At 50.8% G+C, this 20,487-nt stretch overlaps 1 protein-coding gene across 7 annotated transcripts in view; it reads right to left on the bottom strand.

The window, feature by feature from the left end:
• The window catches only part of LOC144719406 (homeobox protein cut-like 1), a 205,525-nt gene that overhangs the window by 64,790 nt on the left and 120,248 nt on the right, over positions 1-20,487 (bottom strand). Inside the window, exon 1 of one of the 7 annotated variants that reach the window (XM_078595295.1) lies at positions 2,907-3,397. The exons of the other annotated variants lie outside the window; for them this stretch is intronic. The gene's annotated coding sequence lies outside the window, so the exon portion shown is untranslated. Of the gene's footprint in view, positions 1-2,906; positions 3,398-20,487 lie in introns of those variants that run through there. 7 annotated transcript variants of the gene reach the window in all.

Raw genomic sequence — 20,487 nt, 5'->3', positions numbered from 1 at the left:
TGAGCACAACAACGACAAAATTACAATAATCATTACCGAACGTAAAGTGGGCACGCTATTCGCAAATGTGTTGGTCATCTACCTGTGATAATCTGGCACTTGAGCGGGGTTGTACACCGGTGTGTGTTGAACAATTCAGTTCTTATTTCCCCTATTCCTATCCTGGTCGTCACTTTAATAATCAACAACAGCATCGCCATTCCTTGGGCCACACAATAGCGAGATTAATCACGAACGAAGGAGAAAACGAATTTCTACTTACTACGGGGGTTCAACGTCCCCCGTCGCGGAAGTTTCGTGCTCCTTGCGTGCAACGTCTTGCCGACGAGACCCAGCAGCCTCGAAGCTAGCACCAGCATTTTGCCGTCGTGAAAAATAAACGACTGCTGCAAAGCACTAGTCGAGAGAGAGAGAGAGCCCACAGGGCGATGAGACCAAAATAAAATCTATTTTACGCGGTGCCACAGACTTCTTGCTTGTCCAGTATTTACCCACTGCGCGCGATCCTACACCACCCATGCCTGACGAGCTTCACACGGCTCAAATTATGAGCGGACCAACTTAGTCAGCATGACGGGGGGCCCCACAATGAGATAATTTTGCCGGGTCCCACGCGCCCAGCAAGCGGATGGACAAATTACAGGGGAAGCGACGACAATACTTTTAGAACGAGGCCCTGGGCGCCATCCCACTTAGCCTAGGAGATAACCTTGCTCCCTACTAGCCCCCCACCCCCCCCGGAGGAGCGAGATAGAGAGAGCGGTTCCGGCCCGACATTTGTCTCGAGACACCGCTCATTTCGGCGCCCCTGAGGAGTGGGTGTTTTCAAGGTGGGCCCCAGGGAGGCTCCATGCAAGACGTCCCCGTGGACCTCATCAGGACGGGCTGCCTCACAAAAATAACTTTATTATTAGCGATAGTTTGTCTACTCTCCGCGTCTTGCTCTGCTGCACACCGGCCCGCAGCTCTCCCGTGGTTTTGCAGATGGGGGGGGGGTGGGATGAGTGGGGACGGGATAAGCTCGAGGACATAATCTTAATGACCACCGCCGCCACCACCACCACCACAACGCTCGTCGTAGCAATCGCGATCGCCATTACCTTCATAACCATCGTCGCACCGCAAATGTCCCGAGTCATCGTCATGGCCACTGCCTAATAACCATTACCGTCACGGTCACTGTGACCTTGCGAGTCCAACTCTGGCGGTGACTAATTCTCGCTCCAGTGATCTTCTTCACACATCCAGGAAAGCTTTTGCTTCATGAATGCGTGCACGTGTGTCTGCGTGCGATTGACGGGAGCGGTAGTTGCGGCGTTTAGTGCGTTGAGCTACGAACCTGGGGACCCGAGTTCGATTCCTGCTCACAGCCAACACCAGTGGCGACTCAGCCTCCAATGAGTACCTGGTGCTTTGCATAAACATCGTCACCGGGGAGACAAAGGTGGCCATGCATGGTGCTGACCACCCACCCCCTCGTGTGCCTTGCCGACCCGACCTTTATGGGTGCTACTCGCTAACAGCACTTGCCCCCAACAGTCTGTTAAGGCTATACGGGGGATCTTTGTCTTTTTAATACGTACTGCTCGGAAACCCATATTGTTGGGGTTATTTGTCTTTGTGCCTTCGAGTGCCTCTCTGCTCCTCCGATCGTCTGCCCCTGGCCGCCCGTGCCCGTCCCCGCGCGTGGGTTTCAGGGTTCACGTGAACGGTCCGCAAAAATAGCCGGGGGTTTCCCTGGAACCCGGGGCGACCAGGGTTCATCGGGGTGACCAGGGTTCAATTTGGCGGCCAGGGAAAGTCAAACCCGGGGTGAACAGGATTCAACGGGGTGACCAGGGTTCAATTTGGCAGCCAGGGAAAGTCAAAATTCGAATCGCGGGGAATCTGGCTATATGCCCTTGCGGTGGTCTCGTCCTAAGACGGCCAAAATAAAACCCAGCGTGCCACGTTGACGCGACGAAAAACTGGGTCGGGAGCGGGTGCTGGGGACGTGGGCCCCCCATTCAGTCTGTAAGCCTCATCAGCCAAGCCCTGGTGCTCGCTAAGAGCACAGCTGCCACGGCAGCATTATCCTTTACGTGCTTGCACGTACGCATACGTAGGTTGATCTTCTTTCGCACCGTACGTAGCCAACCGTGCGAATCGGAGGGTGCGATACCCCCGTCACCAATTATAACAGCATCAGTTGTGTCCGAACCTGTAAGGGGCCTTCATCAAGGTCTATACAAAGCCTCACATGGGTAACCACGTGGTGTCACCGTGCGTGTGCTCGTACGAACATTGGTTCTGGGGAGACAAAGGCGGCCGGGCGTGGTGCTGGCCACCCCACCCCCTCGTGCGCCGTGCCGGCCTTCTGTAAATCTAATTATACAAACATATTTGTTTCGTTCCTGGGTAGAAAGTGTTATTTCTAATTGCTCATGCCTCAAAAGTACATAAAATGGCTATTATTCCTAACAATCTCTGCTTTTGTGACCAGGACAGTGACATTTTGTAATTTACCTATTTTCAATGACAAAACGTGGTGTGCATGTGTCAACATTCCCTTCACATACAGTCCTGGTCACAAAAGCAAAGTTTGTGTGTGTAATAATTGCCGTTTCCTTTCCTTTGGAGGCATAAACAAATAGAAACTACCACTTACTATACCCAGGAACATTAATCGTGTTACACAATGTGATGATCTACACGATCTCTTTCGTGTTTGGTCGATGGTGGTGGTGGCGGTGTCTGCGTGCGTGCGATACAACGCGAGGATGATTTTGATCGATTATTTTTGATCGATTAATTTCGATCAGCTCCACTCTCAACGACGATCGGCACAAGCATCGAATAACGGCGCGCGCAGTTACTGCATTTAAAGACAAACACACAAACAAATGCACGTTTTGTACGATTCGTACGTTGCAAAGCGATCCTTGGAGAGGGGGGGGGTTGTTTCGCGTCGAACCTCCTTCGCAGCCAGCCGCGTAAGGCGCGAACCGATCGATTTATCCACTAATCGATTCCTCCACTAATCGATTCGAGAAATCGCAACGACGATTCGAAGCGTCGAACCCCCGTTGCGGCCAACCGCTAACCGATCGATTTCGCCAGTAAATCGATTTTCTTCACTAATCGATTGGAGAAATGTCAACGATTCGAAGCGTCGAACCCCCTTTGCGACCAACCGCTAACCGATCGATTTCTCCAGTAAATCGATTTCTCCACAAAGTCGATTGTAAAAATCGCAACGATTCGAAGCATCGAACCCCCTTTGCCAGCCAGCCAGCCGCTCGATTTCTGCACTAATCGATTCCTCCACTAATTGATTGGAGAAATCGCAACCAAGAATCGAATCGTTCGACTGTAAAGAACCACGCCACTTTGTAACTGTGCCGTGGTGGAAGTTTCTAGAGGCGCTTCTCCCTCCAACTTGATGAGGGAAATACTCTTAGGTTTTTTTTCGGTAAAGTCACGTAGGTAATAAAAAATAAGAATAATAAAATAAATTAAAATAAAAAAATGGTAAAGTTATTTTAAGAATAACTAAATAATTTAGTTATTTTCTTTTATTATTATTTTTTCCCCACGTGACTTTACCGAAGAAACCTTAAGAGTATGAATCCTTGCAGTCACGAAAGCTTCAAATCTAGAATTGATGTTCACACACCACCCCAGTTACTCGTTTTGAGGCTGAGTCGACCTAGGGGAGGCCCAGGACCGGTTCACATAATCGTCACCGGTGGTGGCCGTGAGCGGGAATCGAACTCGGGTCGCCGGGTTCGTAGCGCGGCGCGCTAACCGCTTCACTACAATGCGTGACGCTTCCACGTGCGCGGGTCACATGACATATGTGACGTCACAGTTCACTTGGCGTGCAAAAATTAAATGCATTATTGAGCTCCCCCCCCCCAAAAAAAAATAAAAGTGTATTTTTATAATTTTTGCATGGTGTACAGTCTGGAAAGTACCCACATGGCACATTTCAAGTTTGTTGCATGTCGGGAAGTACGCTAAACATTTTGAACAGACAGATAATCACAACTTTGCCTTTTATATATGTGGAGATATCCCCGTCAGCCATGCGGTTCTTGAGTTGGGTGCAACCGCAACAAACAAAATATGAACAGAGAACATCTTAAAGCGACGACGCACAACAGAAACATCCTGGATAAACCTCGCCCTGGTATGCAAGGAGGCTCGTGGGTTCGATCCCGAGCCTGACAATGCCTGCTGCTGTATATTTGGAGTTTGCGCGTCTCTCTCACCATCACCATCATTATCACGGTGGCTAGGAGATGTTAACTACCTCGCCCTGTATGCAGGAGGTTGTGGTTCGATCCCGAGCCTGACAATGCCTTCTGCTGTATATTTGGAGTTTGAGTGTCTCTCTCACCACCATCATTATCACGGTGGCTAGGAGATGTTAACTATCTCGCCCTGTATGCAGGAGGTTGTGGTTCGACCCCGACCCTGACAATGCCTGCTGCTGTATATTTGGAGTTTGAGTGTCTCTCTCACCACCATCATTATCACGGTGGCTAGGAGATGTTAACTATCTCGCCCTGTATGCAGGAGGTTGTGGTTCGACCCCGACCCTGACAATGCCTGCTGCTGTATATTTGGAGTTTGCGTGTCTCTCTCTCACCATCACCATCATTATCACGGTGGCTAGGAGACGTTAACTACCTCACCCGGTATGCAGGAGGTTGTGGTTCAATACCGAGCCAGACAATGCCTGCTGCTGTATATTTGGAGTTTGCGGTGTCTCTCTCTTTCGTGGTCGTGTGGATTTTTCTCCGTGTCCTCCCGGTTTTTGCCTCCCACATTTAAAATCAACATCGTCCTACGTGTTTAAGAGTTATTTGGCTGCTGTCATTAATGTCCAAATGATGACGATAAGTCACTTTTGCTGAGCTATCATTTGCGATAGTCCAGTCGCTTCTGAAAAAAAGAACTATACAGTGGGCCTTACCTGGTACAATAAAAAAAACTTGTCTTAGTTAAAAAAAATCTTCCCTTAATACGTGAAAGAATCTCCCGATATCTGCGCTGTTACCCACAGAAAATTATAATCAACGGCTTGCTGCAACGTATTACCGTCACGCGCGCCGAGACTAGAACGGGGCAACCATATTTTACATTTCCAAACAATTAGGCGCTGTTTCCCCTCTTAACTGTAATTAAGAGTCGCTTAATGAATGCGGTTTTAAGAGAGGTGGTGGGGAGCGGTGGCGCAGCGGTTAGCGTGCTGCGCTTCGGACCCGGTGACGAATATACACACAGTGTAACACGATTTTTGTTCCTGGGTAGTAAGTGTCATTTTCTATTTTCTCAAAAGTATAGAAAATGGCTATAATTCCCCACAAACTTTGCTTTTGTGACCAGGACTTTATGTGAAGGAATGATACAAATGCACACCACGTTTCTCATTGACAATAAGTAATCTTCTTGGTTCTTTCGGTAAAATCACGTAGAAGGGAAATAAAAAAATAAAAAAACAGTGAGAATTATTTTATTATGTTTTATTTTTATTACTTTATTATTTCCCTTCTACGTGACTTTACCGAAAGAACCAAGAAGATGAATCCCTGCAGTCACGAAAGCTTTAAATCGAGAAAATAAGTACATTTTTAAATCACTGGTCCTGGTCACAAAAGCAAAGTTTGTGGGGAATAAAAGCCATTTCTGTACTTTTGAGGCATAAGCAATTAGAAAATAACACTTACTACCCAGGAACAAAAAAAAATATGTTTTTGTTCCACTGATATCTGAACCGGTGCCGGGCCTCCCCTAGGTCGACTCGGCCTCAAATGAGTAGCCGGTGCGGTGTGTAAACAACATCGCCACTGGGGAGACAAAGGCGGCCCGGGCGTGGGTGACTCTGCCCCCCCCCCCTCGTGTGCCACAGTGCCGGCCTGCTGAGGGTTCATTAGGGGCTACTGGCTAACAGCACTTGCCCCAACAGTCTGCTAAAGGCTACGCGGGGGATCTTTGCTTTTGGTGGTGTTGGTGGTGGTGGAGACGGCATCACCTTACAGGGATGGTCGTCAACGTGAGTGAAGGCACGGACCACCCCCCTAACCACCTGGCGAGATGAATGAAATATTTGAAATGTAAATATTTTGGTGACCACTCTTACTTAGTCCATCAAATTCGTGTGTGTGTGTGGGTTAAGTAAAGCAAATTACTGCTCGCCTCTCGGCACAATGACGTACTTATTAAGACTACGACGGTATTTGGTGGAGGAGGGGGGGGGTGAAGAGCTTTATAGTTTATCGGATTCCTCCGGTATGAATGAATGATTCTCATGATGCCACGGAGATTCTGCAAAAGCCACGCCGTGAAAAGCCCCTGGCTTAATGCGGTGTTTATTATTGTTGGAGTAGTCGTAGTAGGTTTGTTTTTGTCCGGGTTTAATGCTAGGGTTGAGCGAGTTTGTTTTGGTGGGATAGTAAATAACTGCAGGAGACGTTCGTGACGCAAATTTTTGTTAATAATTAAATCGCATCTCCACCCCCCCCCGTCACATTCATTCCTGTTTGCTAAACCGCATTACTGCTGAATCTTGGTTGTGCGTAACAATGTGATTATTCTTTCGAGTGATATTACTTTAAAATGATTTTAATTGCCAAATGTTTTTGTTGTTTTCGTTGTTTATCTCTCGTGCTACCGATATAATTAATTTCAGTGGTTTTTAATTATGCGCGTTAAATTGCGTTTTTTTTACGATTATTAATAATAACTGTTCCTCCGTCTGAAGAAATATCCTTCTCGATGAGTATCCATTAAACGTGTAATGATTAAATTCGATTATTTAATGCGCGTATTGACTCCTGCGTCAATTTGAGTCAATTTAATACTGATTCATATTACCCACCTGCAATGGATTTAATAACAATTTTAAAAAATTACGGCGTTTTTTCAAAATTCTAAATTCAGAATCACAATCTTTGTCAATCCATTGCCAAGGTCCAGTCTTTCCGAGGCCATCCCTCTCTCTCCCTGCCATACTGGCATCGCACCCGCTCCCTCACGCTTCGCCCTGCCGATCGTTGGGTCCACAGGAGGAGTGTAAGTACCTCGGCGGCTCTCTTTCGCGAAGGATGGTAAGTGGGAGCAGGAGATCGGCCGGCGGATCGGTGCAGCGTTCGCCGCGATGGCGGGCGCTGTACCTTTCCGTGGTAGTGAATCGGGAGCTGAGTTCACGAACAAAGCTCTCAGTTTACAGGTCAACCTACGTCCTCACCCTCCCCTATGGTCATGAGCTTTGGGTAATGACAGAAAGGATGAGATCGTGGGTATAAAGGGGCCGAATTAGGTTTTTCTCCGCAGGGTTGCCGGGCTCACTCTCCGTGATCGGGTGAGGAGCTCGGTAATCCGGGAGACCCTCAGAGTCGAGCTGCCGCTCCTCCGGATCAAGAGGAGCCAGATGAGGTGGTTTTGTCACCTGGTAAGGATGCCCTCCAGTAGACTCCCCCTGGAACTCGGGCAGCACGTCCCACTGGGCGAAGACCCCGGGGCTGGCCCAGGACACGCTGGGGGGGACTATGTCGTTCGGCTGACCTGGGAACGCCTGGGAATTCCCCAGGAAGGTTGAGAGTATGTCGCCCTGCTCAATTTGCTGCCGTCCCGACCCTCACCAGGACAAGTGGATTGATAAACGAATATTTATTTATCCTGGAGAAATCCGAAAAGCTACGAAGCTCTTTTTCACAGGTGTCCCGGGGTGTCCAGTTGCTGACCCGTCCCTACTGGACACCTGTGAAAAAGAGAGCTCAATAGCTCATCGGGTTCCTGCAGTCTTAAGATAAAGATTCTGAGCCTGCCATAAGAGGTTTCTTGGGTTAGAGTTAACCCAAAACACCTCGCGAAAGCCATCGTGTTAAACATTCCGAGTCTGATCCACTGCTGGACGAAGGGCTCCACTACGCCGTGTCAGTCAGGGGGAATTAATTTGTTTTGCCCATACTTCATTATCACGGTAGGTAAAGAAGGGGTGCTGCAGGTAACGGCCACCACTGATGTGTTAGCCGTGGCCCGGGATTTGAAATCAAGGGCCCTGTAGGTTTGGTAGTTGCGGCATGCTAACCGCAGCGCCACCGATCTGGCCACACGTACAACACGTGGTGTGGCGAGGAGGTAAACCCGGAGGGGTGAATCGCTATAGACCCAGTTCCCAAAATGTTTGTAAATAATTAACAAAGGAATGTTTATAAATAAATAGCACATTCTATTGCTCCGATAATAAGTTGCAATTTCTCCCCCTTCACCCTCTCTCGCTAATGTGTAACTTAGTTAATATATTCACGAACTTTCTTTTTTTGTTCTTCTGGCTGCAGCTGCTGCTGTTTGGATGGCTCCCGAGTGAAGATTGATCGAAATAGAGTCCAACAAACGCACGACGGGGACGGTGGGGAGGGGTGGGGTCAGAAGCCAGGGAGGGAGGGGTGGGTCAGCTATGTCATGGGACCTTTTTGCCAGCATCAAAGTATGAAATATAAGAATTGGTTTTACCCTTTCTGGAAATAAAGCAAGAGGTGTTAAGCTGTTCCGACACCGAGTAGAAACCTTTTGCAACCACACACGGTACTTGTGGCGAACATTCAATCAAACATGCTCTGATAATATTTGCATTGTCTTTGCAACTGATTGGCCTACACCAGAGACAGCCTTCTTTAGGGCCTAGTCTCACCACCAGTGTCAGACCAGAGAAGAACGCCAAAAGGCGAACGGCACAAAGACAATTCCACACGTATCAGAGCATTCATGGCTCGGGGTGAGCAGCTACAAAATGGGACCATTTTGCCGGTATCAAAGTATGAAAAAGTAAGAATAGATTTTACCCTCTCTGGCAATAAAACAGGATGAGTTAAGATGTTCAAACAGCAAATAGATACCTTTTTCCAGGAATCAAGTAGTGCATTAACCAGACACGTTACTTGTGTGTCACACCACAACAGGTGTCACACCTCTACCCGAAACACCGCCACCGCCTACAGCCACCGCGGGCTGTGTGCTCTCCACGACGCCCGAACGCAGACGGACGGGAACGATAGCCATGAAGCTGAAAGGCAAAGCTCGGGAAAAGGGCAGCAGAAGAGGAGGAATAATCGATAATAATAATAAAAACACTCACAGCGCAGTCGTCCGTAAGAAAGGAAGGGAAGGAAGTTGGGAAGGGGTTTCCTTCGCGGGGCTTTGGTGAGTGGCAACACTCTTTTCCGCGAACCCCCCCCCCCCCCGTAGTTTACAAATGGTCACCACCGCCACCACGCACGCACACGTAAAACGTGAGCTTAAGTGATAAAAATGCTTTTAGTTAAAAAGACGGTGGTGGGATGGGGGTGGGAGCTCAAACAGGGATAGAGGAAGCGGAGGGAGGCCAGCTTCAAATGTCTGAAAGCTGCTGCCTTTGCTAAGCTGCAGTGGCCCCAATCGTTTGTTTGTGTGTTGGTTGTGCAGTAATAGTTTTAAAGTGGTCAATAATCCAGGCAGAGGCCTTTGCAGCAGCAATGCTACAGTCATCTCCATGCCCGGGAAAACTCATTCACGCATCCGTTATTACTCCACGTGTCCCGCTCAGTCTCTCTGACAATGGTCACCAAATACAACTTTGACCGGTAAAAACGACCAGTAATTAACACTTGCTTGGTTTTTTTTATAATTTATATTTCAGCGTATTTGTCAGCAGTGTTGATCATTTATTGTTTGACATCCGGGGCAGAGTTGACATACCATCATCACTATCGTTGTCAATCGTCATCATTGTCCAATATCGGTGGGTAAATGAGCAACATCTGGCGTTGGCGGCGAAGAAAAAAAGTCAAGCTAACACGGAGGCCGTGTTAATCTCCTGTTTATAGCCCTTAGCCATTCGTGTAAATCCCACATTGATATGGCGGGAGCGAGTTGACTTCCCCGCAAAGTGTTTCTTCATTTTATCGACCTATGAGAGATGATGAACCGAGTCAACCCACTTCCAGGATTTGAACTCTGCGCAACCTTCCGATTACGAGCCGCTCGCTTCTACCCCCTAAGCCACTTGGCCGAATAACAGGTGTCGAAAGAACACTCGTGGCCCTGCCATAGGAATGTGGAATTTCCACCCCGGGCTCAGAACCAACGAAAGACGGGACCGCCAGCGCAAACGCTGTCTCGAGCACGGAGACGACAATGGTGTCTGAACTTTCAAAAATAGATTTTTGGCTCCAGCCCACCGTGGCCAGCATCTGTAACAGACTAAGGCGCAAATATGGCTCTCGCAAACTTTACCGCTCGAGTCCTCGCAAATGAAAATCTCGCCTGGGTGGATTTATTCCCGTTCATGTCACTGCCTAATTTCCTTAACGATCCTCGCCGTGACGAAAATACATCGCTCCAAATCTCGGAGGGATTTTTTCGGGCCGAGCACTAATTCTCACCGTTCTTCTCCACGCACGTGGCACCGGTGCGGGAGGCGCACGCACGAACGCGCGTGCGCGCACACACACAGGCGCACGTGCGCACACATACAGATGCACGTGCACACATCCAGACGGGCGTGTGCGTGCACGTGGTGCAGGTGTGCACACAAAGCAAAACATCCTCCATGTAACCTCACAGACTGTTGGTGCAAGTACTGTTCGGGAGCGCCTATTAAGGCTTGCACAGCAGGAGCAATGTGGCCAGAACCATCATCATGATGATCAGAAACGTGCAGACGACGGAGGCCCTCGTTGCGCCATCCGGAGCGTTGTACGAGGCCGTCCTCCTGCGCGGTTAGGCCGGTGTCTCGGCAGATCGGACGACCCCAAGAGACCCTTGAACGGCCTATTGGACGGTGCCGTGACATTGATGGTTGCGATCCATCCGCTCTTTGACCGGATGGATAGAAATCGGGTGCGGTGTGTGGGAGCGCCGTCCTCCATTCTTGCAATTTGACCAGAGCCAATCGCCTTTGTCTTCCCAGTGCTCTCCCAATGCATGCACACTGCACCAGCTACCCATTTAAGCCTAGAGAAGGCCCAGCGTTGGGTCCAATGACGTTAGCTGCGGTCGAGAATCGAACTCTGGATGGCCAGGGATCGAAGTGCAGTGCGCTATGCCACCACTCCACAAACACACACACGAACCACAACAAGAGCCCTAGCTACATTAAAATCACATCGTTAATGTGGGGGTAAGGTACACAATCATAATGACGTGTAGACTTTATAACGTTAAAATACCGGTGGGAGTGAAACGAAATTTCAAACGCCGCCAAGGCGCGGGGAGTGGTTTTCCGAAAGTTCTCAACAGCCTCGTCGTCGGGAGACCTTGGAAGGAAGAAAATTAAAATAACCAAAACCACGGCGTTCGGCGCCGTGAAGCCAACGTGCCCCTGCGCCAGTCTCCACGGCCGTTGGCATTCTCGCTGCTGAGACAGCCCTGCACAGAGTTGATAGTCAGAGTATTTTCTCTTGGCTGGCCATCGAACAAAGACGGTCACCGCATCGCATGCTTTTAGATGCGCTTCTGCGGCCGTCTGGAACGCTCTTTCCTTCCCCTATTAGGAAGCCACTGGAGCTATACACTTTTTAAATTTAGATTGACAAACTCATTTATTTAGAACTACTTATTGTGTTCAGTTTGTTATCCTTCCCCCGCACCTCAGAATAGCGCGGTTGGCTATGTACGGCGCAAAAGAAGTTCAACATACATAATTTACAAAAGCTTTTACTGATCCACTGCTGAAGGCCTCCCCGAGTCCAAGGCCTTCACACACCATGTTTTTTACCACCACGTTTCACCGTGGTGATCGGTGAGCGTTGGCAAAAGGGGGGTGTGACCAGGGACAGGGGTTCAGATATCACTCGACGATGATGCTGGCTGAGAATGGGAAGCAAACTTGGGTCACCGGGGTACGGATACCCCACGCCGACTTGTGCCAAAACCACACGCGTACGCACAACAACAACAACTACTTCCATTCGCCAGGAAGTGGCGGTGACGTCACAACGGCCTTTGTGCCAGGATATGTGCACTTTAAGGCCACGTAAAGTGTCGAATGGCCGCTGGCAGACCCAGGTGCCATAGGTCGATTGAGATGACTTGGCGATGCACCACCTGTGCCCCCTACTGTGCCAACTTGCTGTGTTTTAGCCGCCCGGCGCTCCGCTCGTTGTTGTGAGCGTCGCTCCTCTGCCCTTCGTTGTTGCTGGAGGGCGACTGCCTTCAACTGTCCAATAGCGCCCTTCACAAGCCTCTTCCACAGAAGCCGATCTTAACACCGCTGGGACCAGTCATTGGCAGGTCCACTCAGCTCCATACCACATGCGCAGGCACACGTGTGCACACACGCATGGATGTGCCAGTTGCCCTAAACCTTCTGCAAATGCCGCCGCGTCCCGTGGTTTTGCCAGGAGCCTTGATCTCTGCGGGGGGTGGGGGGGGGCTGCGCTTCTTGGTTTCTGTGCCGCAGCCGAGTGAGAACTCCCAACGGTGGAACGGCGCCAATATAAAGATGGGTTTAAATATATATACACAGGAGCAGCCATGAGGGATCGTCAGACGGGACGGATTCTCGTGACTCGTTGGAGCTGCTGTGTGACCGCCACTGGGGTGGGGTATGAACGATCCATCGATGCACCTACTAGACATCTGTGAAAAAGAGCTCTAGAGCTCATCAGATTCCTCCAGTGTCAATAAAGATTCTGATTATGTTTACAATCGTTTCTAAAGCCCGCGATACGTGCATTTTGAATCACGTGTTCCAGAATTGATGTTTTTTTGCGAGTCATACACACTGTTAATGGGTTCATATGCAGCCACTCGCGGCTGCTTATAATCATCACAAGGTAAAAAAGAATAAGAGTTTCTGATGGGATCCTGACCCACCCCCGAATCGCGACAGTTCGTCACTCAGCGGCACCACTGTGGTTGGCGCCGACTGAAGGGCGGATTTGCACGTAAGCTCACAACGACAACAACCCTCGCTCACCACTTAAGTTTGCGGTGATGTCACCACGGTGCTTGTGCCAGACCAGGTGCACTGTGAGGCTTATCCGAAGTGTCATAACACCGCTCGGTAGGAGGTCACGGGACAGAACTCGGCTATTGGGAGTTAAACTGAGATGAACTTGCAGATGTGCTCTTTCTCACTGTGCCAACTTGCTGTGTTTTAGCCGCCCGGTGCTCTGCTCGTCGTTGCGAGCGTCGCTCCTGGAGGGCGACTGCCTCCAACTGACCAGTAGCGTCCTTCGCGAGCCTCTTATCTTAACACCGCTGGCATCAGTCATCGGCAAGTCCGATCGGCTCCGCATCATCCCGTACCACGGTCAAGCCCATCTGTTCTCGAGCCCGTGCCGCGCCCGTTTAGCCCCCTCTATCCGGCCGAACGTAAGCTGCTTGGGCTTCGTACACGAGCAGACGTGCGGGTACAGGTGCAGACGTACGTGCCGAGCTGTACCCAAATCTGCGTCCACTCCCCCCCCCTCCCGCACAGATGCCCTGGGTCAGCCGGCATTGGCATACGCGGTGCCTCGTATCGCTTTCAGGGCAATTACCCCCATTTACTCGCTAATTTTGACTTGATTACATACGTACAAAATGTTTAAAAGGGACGCTAAATTGAGAGTAGTTTATTTAAAGTGGCTAACAAAGTTCAGTTGGCACCTAATTGCATCATTATGCTTTAATTGCCGAACGCTCTACTTTGTCTCCGCGACACTCGATGGCGAGCGTGGGCATCGGCAGGGCGGCCGATCCAGCTGCCGCCGTCAACCCGGAAGGTGCTTGGGGGAAGGGGGCCCCCCCCCCCCCCCCCCCACGGGTCGGTCATTGTCAATCTGGGCTACCACATCACACCGCCGGGGATCCTTCCTCCAAACGCAAGATTAAAAAAAAAAATTCATTCTCAAGCGCCAACACGAGCGCACGTGCCAGACTGAAAGCTCGGATAGGCGGCTTCTGTAACGCCACAAATAAACCACGATACCTTGCTGATCTGGTGAAGGAGCGTTAACCATCACGTGAACGCCGGTCATCCTCGTAGAGGCCTTTAGCTACCCACCAAACAAAGATGGCCACCGCATCGCGTGCTTTCAGATGCGCTTCTGCGGCTGTCTGGAACGCTCTTCCTTCCGATATTAGAAAGCCACTGGAGCTATGCACTTTTAAATCTCGATTGAAAACTCCTTTCTTTCTAACTGCTTTTTTGTGTTTCGTTTGTTGTTTTTCCCCCGCACCTCCGACGAGCACAGTTGCCTACATACCCTGTCAAAAGTAATTTTACATACACACGTACAGCACTGTACAGGCGAGGGTTTGTGAATCACTCGCGTCGTGAAACTCCCTCCCAGTCCGTGGGTGACAAGAAGTGGCCATACCCTGGCTTGCTAGAAGGCAGTACAGCAAAGGTGGACTCCCACCTGCTCTATCTGCATGGGACAGAGGGTTGCCCCCCGCCCCCCCCCCCCCCTTTGCATGCGTGGGTGTTCTCGGGCTGCTCTGGTTTTCCTACCACACGGTAAATGCTCATGAATTGGCCGGTAACATCTTAATATATAGCGGTCCGCAGAGCTTTGAGGAAGGAGGGGGGGGGGGATTTGGTGCTGGCTGCTGCTGCTGCTGCCTTCATGCTCGTCTTTGGCTCCTTCGTGCCTCCAAGTCGTAATCTCTCCTCGAGAATGAGCGTATTGTTACAAGTTTACGTAATTATAATAATATATACCTGGATTTGACGAGAGTTATCCTTGGGATGTTTGACTAATCTCTTATTGAACATAAGCGTGTATCAATTAATTATTATAGCAATCGTTTTTTGTTATTAACACAAACGAGAAATATATATTCGGAGTCTAAAATAAACTAAAGTGGCGAGCAATAAACCTTTCCAAGAAGGAAAGTAAAAAAAACTAGGAACTGAGAAACGTTTCTAAATGGGAAGAAAAAAAATTACAACCTTTTTGGCCAACAAACCCTCAAGGTAAAAATATCCCGCTGGCAATTGTGCAACGCAAGACGCGCACGCGCGCGTATCGACACTGCACACGCAGTCCCACACTCTTTTATATATTTTTTTTAAAACACTGAACATTTGGCGGCTGGAAGGAGACTTGGGAATAGCAGTGCGAAGGATAGACCAAACGGGGAGAAAAAAAGAAATGGAAGATTTTTTTTTATTTTATTTCACTGCCAGCCTTTTGATACGGTTGAAATTTTAACAAAATCTAAAATGTAATGATGCGAACATTTTCTGGGCATAAAAAAAGTCTTGTGAAATGAACAAAAAAAACCGCCGCGTTGAACGGCAGAGGAGTTGTGGCGGGCAGGCTGTGGCTGCTGGGGGAGGTGGAGGAGGAGGTGGTGGTGGAGGAGGAGGAGGTGGTGGTGGTGGAGGCAGGGAGGGAGGGTTTCCTCGCGAGTAGCGGATGATGATTATGCCGCGCGGAGCGTGCCGGGCGCCCCACGCGGGCGGTTACACAGTAAAAGACTCCTGAGGGTAATGTAATTAGCCTGTTACATCATTAACCTCCGCCGGCCCCATTAGACAAATGAGGCGCGATTTCGCCGCTAATTATTCATCTGGCAATTAGCGTAGCGGGGAGGGCCATCTCCTCCTCCGCCACCGCCTCGGAGCCAGCGGGTTCCCGCACGCCCTCGCACGCACGCACAGGAGGGAGTGTGGGAGAGACACGGGGAGGTGGGGGGGGGATGAGATGAGGTGGGGTGGAAGCAAGACGGACATGCCGACCGACGCACCTCGACGTGCACAGGCAGGAAAGGCCACAGGGCCCATGGAGTGCGAGCAGACAACACGGTGCGCGCAAAGAAGATAGGCGGGGAGGGATATTCACATTCAGTATTTGCAGGCAGACAATTAAAGAGGTAGGCTTACAGACAGGTAGGGACAAACACAAAAGACAAAGATCCCCCGAATAGCCTCAATGAGTAGCGAGTAGCAGGACCTATGAAGGCCGGCACGGCAAACGACGAGGAGGTGGGTGGCCGACACCACGCCCGGCCGCCTTTGTCTCCCCCAGTGGTGACGTTTAAACACCGCAACAGGTACTCATTTGATGCCGACTCGACCTCGGGGAGGCCCAGGTACCGGTTCAAATAATTGTCACCGGTGTTGGCGGTGGTTTGGCAGGCGTGAAGCGAGCCGGGCAGACTTACAATACTCGCAAGCAAAATAGACGCAACGGATCGGCAGGTAGACACGCAGACGCACGGACAACACTGACACCACCACCTTCAAAGAGGGCTCTCTTTGGTTAACAATGGAGTGCGGAGAGACACGAGGGAGAGGATAATCAGGCGAATTGGCACGGACAGAGAAGACGAGGGACTGAGATACGCAGAGGGAATGGAAAGATGATGACGACTATGACGATGACGACTGTGACGATGATGGCTAGCAGCAGGCAGAGCGGGGAGTGCACGGGTCACGTGCGACAGAAGGCAGAGCGAGGCGCACGAAGGCTGCTGTGGAATGCCTGGCAGACAAAGACCCCCAGTGTAGCCTTAACAGACTGGGGCAAAGTGCTGCCAGCGAGCAGCACCTATGAAGGCCGGCACGGCACACGAGGGGGTGGTGTGACCAACACCACGCCCGGCCCGCCTTTGTTTCCCCAAGTGGCGACATTTACACATTGCACTGGGTACTCATTTAAGGCCGAGTCGACCTAGGGGAGGGGGGGGGGAGAGGCCCACGACCGGTTCAGATAATCGTCGCTGGGTGTTGGTGGGCGGCCGTCAGCTGAAATCGAACTCGGGTCGCGGGTTCGTAGCGCAGCGTAGCGCTAACCACCACCACACCGTAGCGCTAACCACCACCACACCGTAGCGCTAACCACCACACCGTAGCGCTAACCACCACACCGTAGCGCTAACCACCACACCGTAGCGCTAACCACCGTCCCACCGCTCCCCATGCGCACGCGGTTGTGCGCGAGCACACATCCGACTGAAAGCGAGAATGGGCAGGGGACTGCATCCCACGTGCAGCGCCCCGCGCTGCAATTCCAATGCATATTAATGTCCTTTATTTAGAAGCTACCCCCGCACTGTATCGCTCCCCGAGGCGGCAGCGCTTACACCAACAGGGCAAGGGGCCACGGTTTGCCAGCAGTGGGAGCGGGGGGGGGGGTGAGATGAGGAGGGGGGGGGGTGACGAGGGGGGGTGACGTGGTGGGGGAAGGAAATCGCTCGACATGCGAAAATAAGTTTTTTGGGACGAGCGGATATCATTTCACATCTTTCGGAGGTAGCGAAACCAGCGGCCCAGGGTGTTGTTGCAGGAGACACGGTGTGGGGCATTGGTTATTTAATTATTTATTGTTTCCCTCTCGCTCCCCCCTCCCCAAACAAAGGATCGTGGAATGACACCGGAGGAATGGGGAGCACTGAGCTCTTTGTAATAATACGCGGGTGTCGTGTTCCACTATAATAAGTGTTATGTCCTCCAGCTCACCGGGGTGCCTTAGTTTGGCTCTGAGAGCCCTGGGCGTTGTTGTTGTTGTTGAATCTTACGAATAAACCATTGAGCAGACATGCGACGGAGGTGTGCGGAAGAGAGACAGACAGATGGACAGACGGACGGAGAGATGGATGCATGGATGGAAGTTGGAACGGTCGGGACAGAATAATGGACGGACAGGCATGTACAGCTTTACATGGGACGGATGAAATGAGAGGACAGACGGACAAGGCTGTGGAAACCTCAAAACTAAGGCCAGTAATGTCGACCAGGTTAATAATGGGGGCTGGCAGGCAGGTGGATGGATGGACAGACCGGTAGACGGCGAGACAGAACGGACAAACATACAGAACTACGGACGGATGTACAGATGGATGTGTGCATCTGCCCTGTGCTGACAGACAGATGGACAGAGAAGCAGATGGACGGACGGTAAAAGTGCAGATGAACCGACGAACGGGTGGACAGACAGACAGAAGCATGGGCAGAATGGATGAACAGGCAGGCAGGCAGGAAGGAAGACAGAAATATGGATGTGGGCAAGGAGAGAGAGAGGGATGGGATGGGCACACATTCGAAGAATGGGGGGCAAGGGGGGGGGCACACTCCATGAGCAGCACACTCCAGCTGTAGCCCTGGGCCAGAAAATCTCCCGCACTTAATTTTAATCGTCCGCCGTACATTTGGAAATGGTAGGGGGGTGGGATGGAGGTTGAAAAAAACAATGTCTCGTAAAAGCCTCCCAGCAACCGAAAAACGCGTCGGCCCGTTTAATTGCGATGAGAAGTTTGATGCTCGTAAAGCTCTAGTGTGTGTGTGTACGACGGCTCATTAGCACTCCGTTAAGGTGCACCTTTAAGGCACAACCCGGTCACCCGGCGGGCCCCCCCCCCACCTCCCCCCCGCCACCGATTTAAGCGGTCCACAACGGTGGCGAGACTGAAATATTTACACGTGAAACTTTCTTTTCGCGTTACTCCCCCACCGTGTTGCGCGAGTCATACGTGGCTTTGACGCACTTAGAAATCCGCCGGGTTATTCTCTTTCCTTCCCCCCCCCCTCCGCACGCACTACTGGAGAAAATGCCGCTTGGTGATGCTATTAAGTTAAGAATGCATTTTAAATTTGCACTTTTGCCGCGACGTCTTCCGCTGCCGCCGCCACATTTCCTTGTCAGCGTCCCCTCGTTAGCACGGCCATTGACGATAACTACCAGCTCGATCGCGATCGTTCATGAAATCGAGAGCTCGCTTTCTGAATCCAGTCTCCCCCCCCCCCCCACCTATTCGAAACCAAAAGAGAACAAAAAACCCAAAAATTAAGCTGCTCATCTCGGGTCGCGAAGGTGGGGTCTGACGAAGGACACGTCCCCAATGTTGTTATTTTAGTTTAAAGGCCGCCTTTGGTTCAAGCCGCGCCCGCGCGAGGCCACCACATCATGACTGCAATCGGCCGCAGGAGAAAGCAGATCGACGTTGACGCAAAATGAAATGAAGATGACGACGCGCGCCGCTCCTGACTCAACCTGTCGGCCGGGGTAGACTGGCGCTGGGGCAACGCAGACTTGGACGGGCGGCAATGCGATTGGCACGCAGCATTTGGAAAGGGAAAAGGGGTTACGTACGTTAATACGAGCGCAACCGTTTGCAGATTGAGATCCCGTTGTTTTTTTAATCCACCGTATGTGTGTGTGTAAGAGGTGTCGTGTAAGAGCTAGCAAGCGGTGCCGAGGTTAGCACACTGCGTTGTGGAACCTGGCGACCTGAGTTCCGTTCCACAGTCCACAGCTAACATCCGAGGCGGAGTGATTTCTGAACCGGTCTTGGGCACACCGTTCACCGACCTTAATTCAGCAGTAGAGTGACACCGGCCCGTAAATGAACGTTTTATTTTTATAGTTTAAGCTCTGTGTTCATACGTCGCCGCGGCTATTTTCATACCGAACAGCAACCTTGATATCGCATCAGGAACAAACTGGTTGAGCAACGATGCATCGGTTCACAGATTAAAGTCGATTGTTACGCACACGATACACGCATTTATAATGGTGCGTGCGAGTGACCAACTGTATCGGAAATGTTGCCGAGGATGTGCAAATGGCACGCTCAAGTCACGTTCAGGCCCATGGTGCGCACGTGAAAAGTATACAGGTGGGAAAGACAAACAAACTGAACGAGAAACGACACGAACGCTGACTCGTGACGACTCGTCGACTCGCTAGGTAGAGGAGCGAAACGGTTTTAACTCCCGAGTGAGAACAACAAGATCCTTGTGCAAGGGGAGAGCTGGCCTACCTACCACAAGAAAACTCACACGAGGGAGCAGAGGACTACAGTTCAGTGCAAACATTTCTCAAGACCGACGGGAGGGAAGCGGTTTTGCACGCGACGAACCGACTGACAGACCGACCGTTAACCCCCTCGCCTGGTATACAGGAGTTCGTGGGTTCCATCCCCACCCTGACACTTGCTATATATTTGGAGTTTGCGCGTCTCTCTCTCTCTGTGGTAGCATGGATTTTTCTCAGGGTCATCTGCTTTTTTTCCCTCCCACATTTGGAATCAACGTCACGCGTTTTAGAATATATTTGGCTGCAATGAATTTCTACGTGACGTTAGGCGCCACTTCATTTCGAGCTATCATTCGCGATTAGTCAGGTCGCAGCTGATAAAGAAAAAAAGTGCTATATAGTAGCTTTACCTGGTAAAGTAAAAAATTGTTTATGAAGGACAAAAAGAGGAGAGAGGGGGGCCACGGCGGGGTTGGAGAGGCCGGCCCCACGCCCGTGTAACCCAACGCTCAGCGTCACACGTGGCTGCACGGAGGCCGTTTTATTACACGTGCAGCCTCTGTGCTCTCTTTACGCGCACGCACAAAAAATCCCCCCCCGCCACCCTACCCGCGGCGCAGCTTTGAAACGTAAACATCTGTGTCCTGTTCACGACTAACGCAGGCTTTGCAGGCAGACCTGGTGGCCCCAAAACACCGGTGTACAGAATCAAAAGCGAGTATTCAAGAGTCCGGGGTGGCGGAGCTTACATAAGTAATTGAACCAAAAA

This window comes from Lampetra planeri, chromosome 6 (assembly GCF_965212315.1).
Source record: "Lampetra planeri chromosome 6, kcLamPlan1.2.h2, whole genome shotgun sequence".
Taxonomy (NCBI): Eukaryota; Metazoa; Chordata; class Hyperoartia; order Petromyzontiformes; family Petromyzontidae; genus Lampetra; species Lampetra planeri.
The sequence above is the reverse complement of the archived record's forward strand: the minus strand, read 5'-3'. Positions and strand labels throughout refer to the sequence as shown.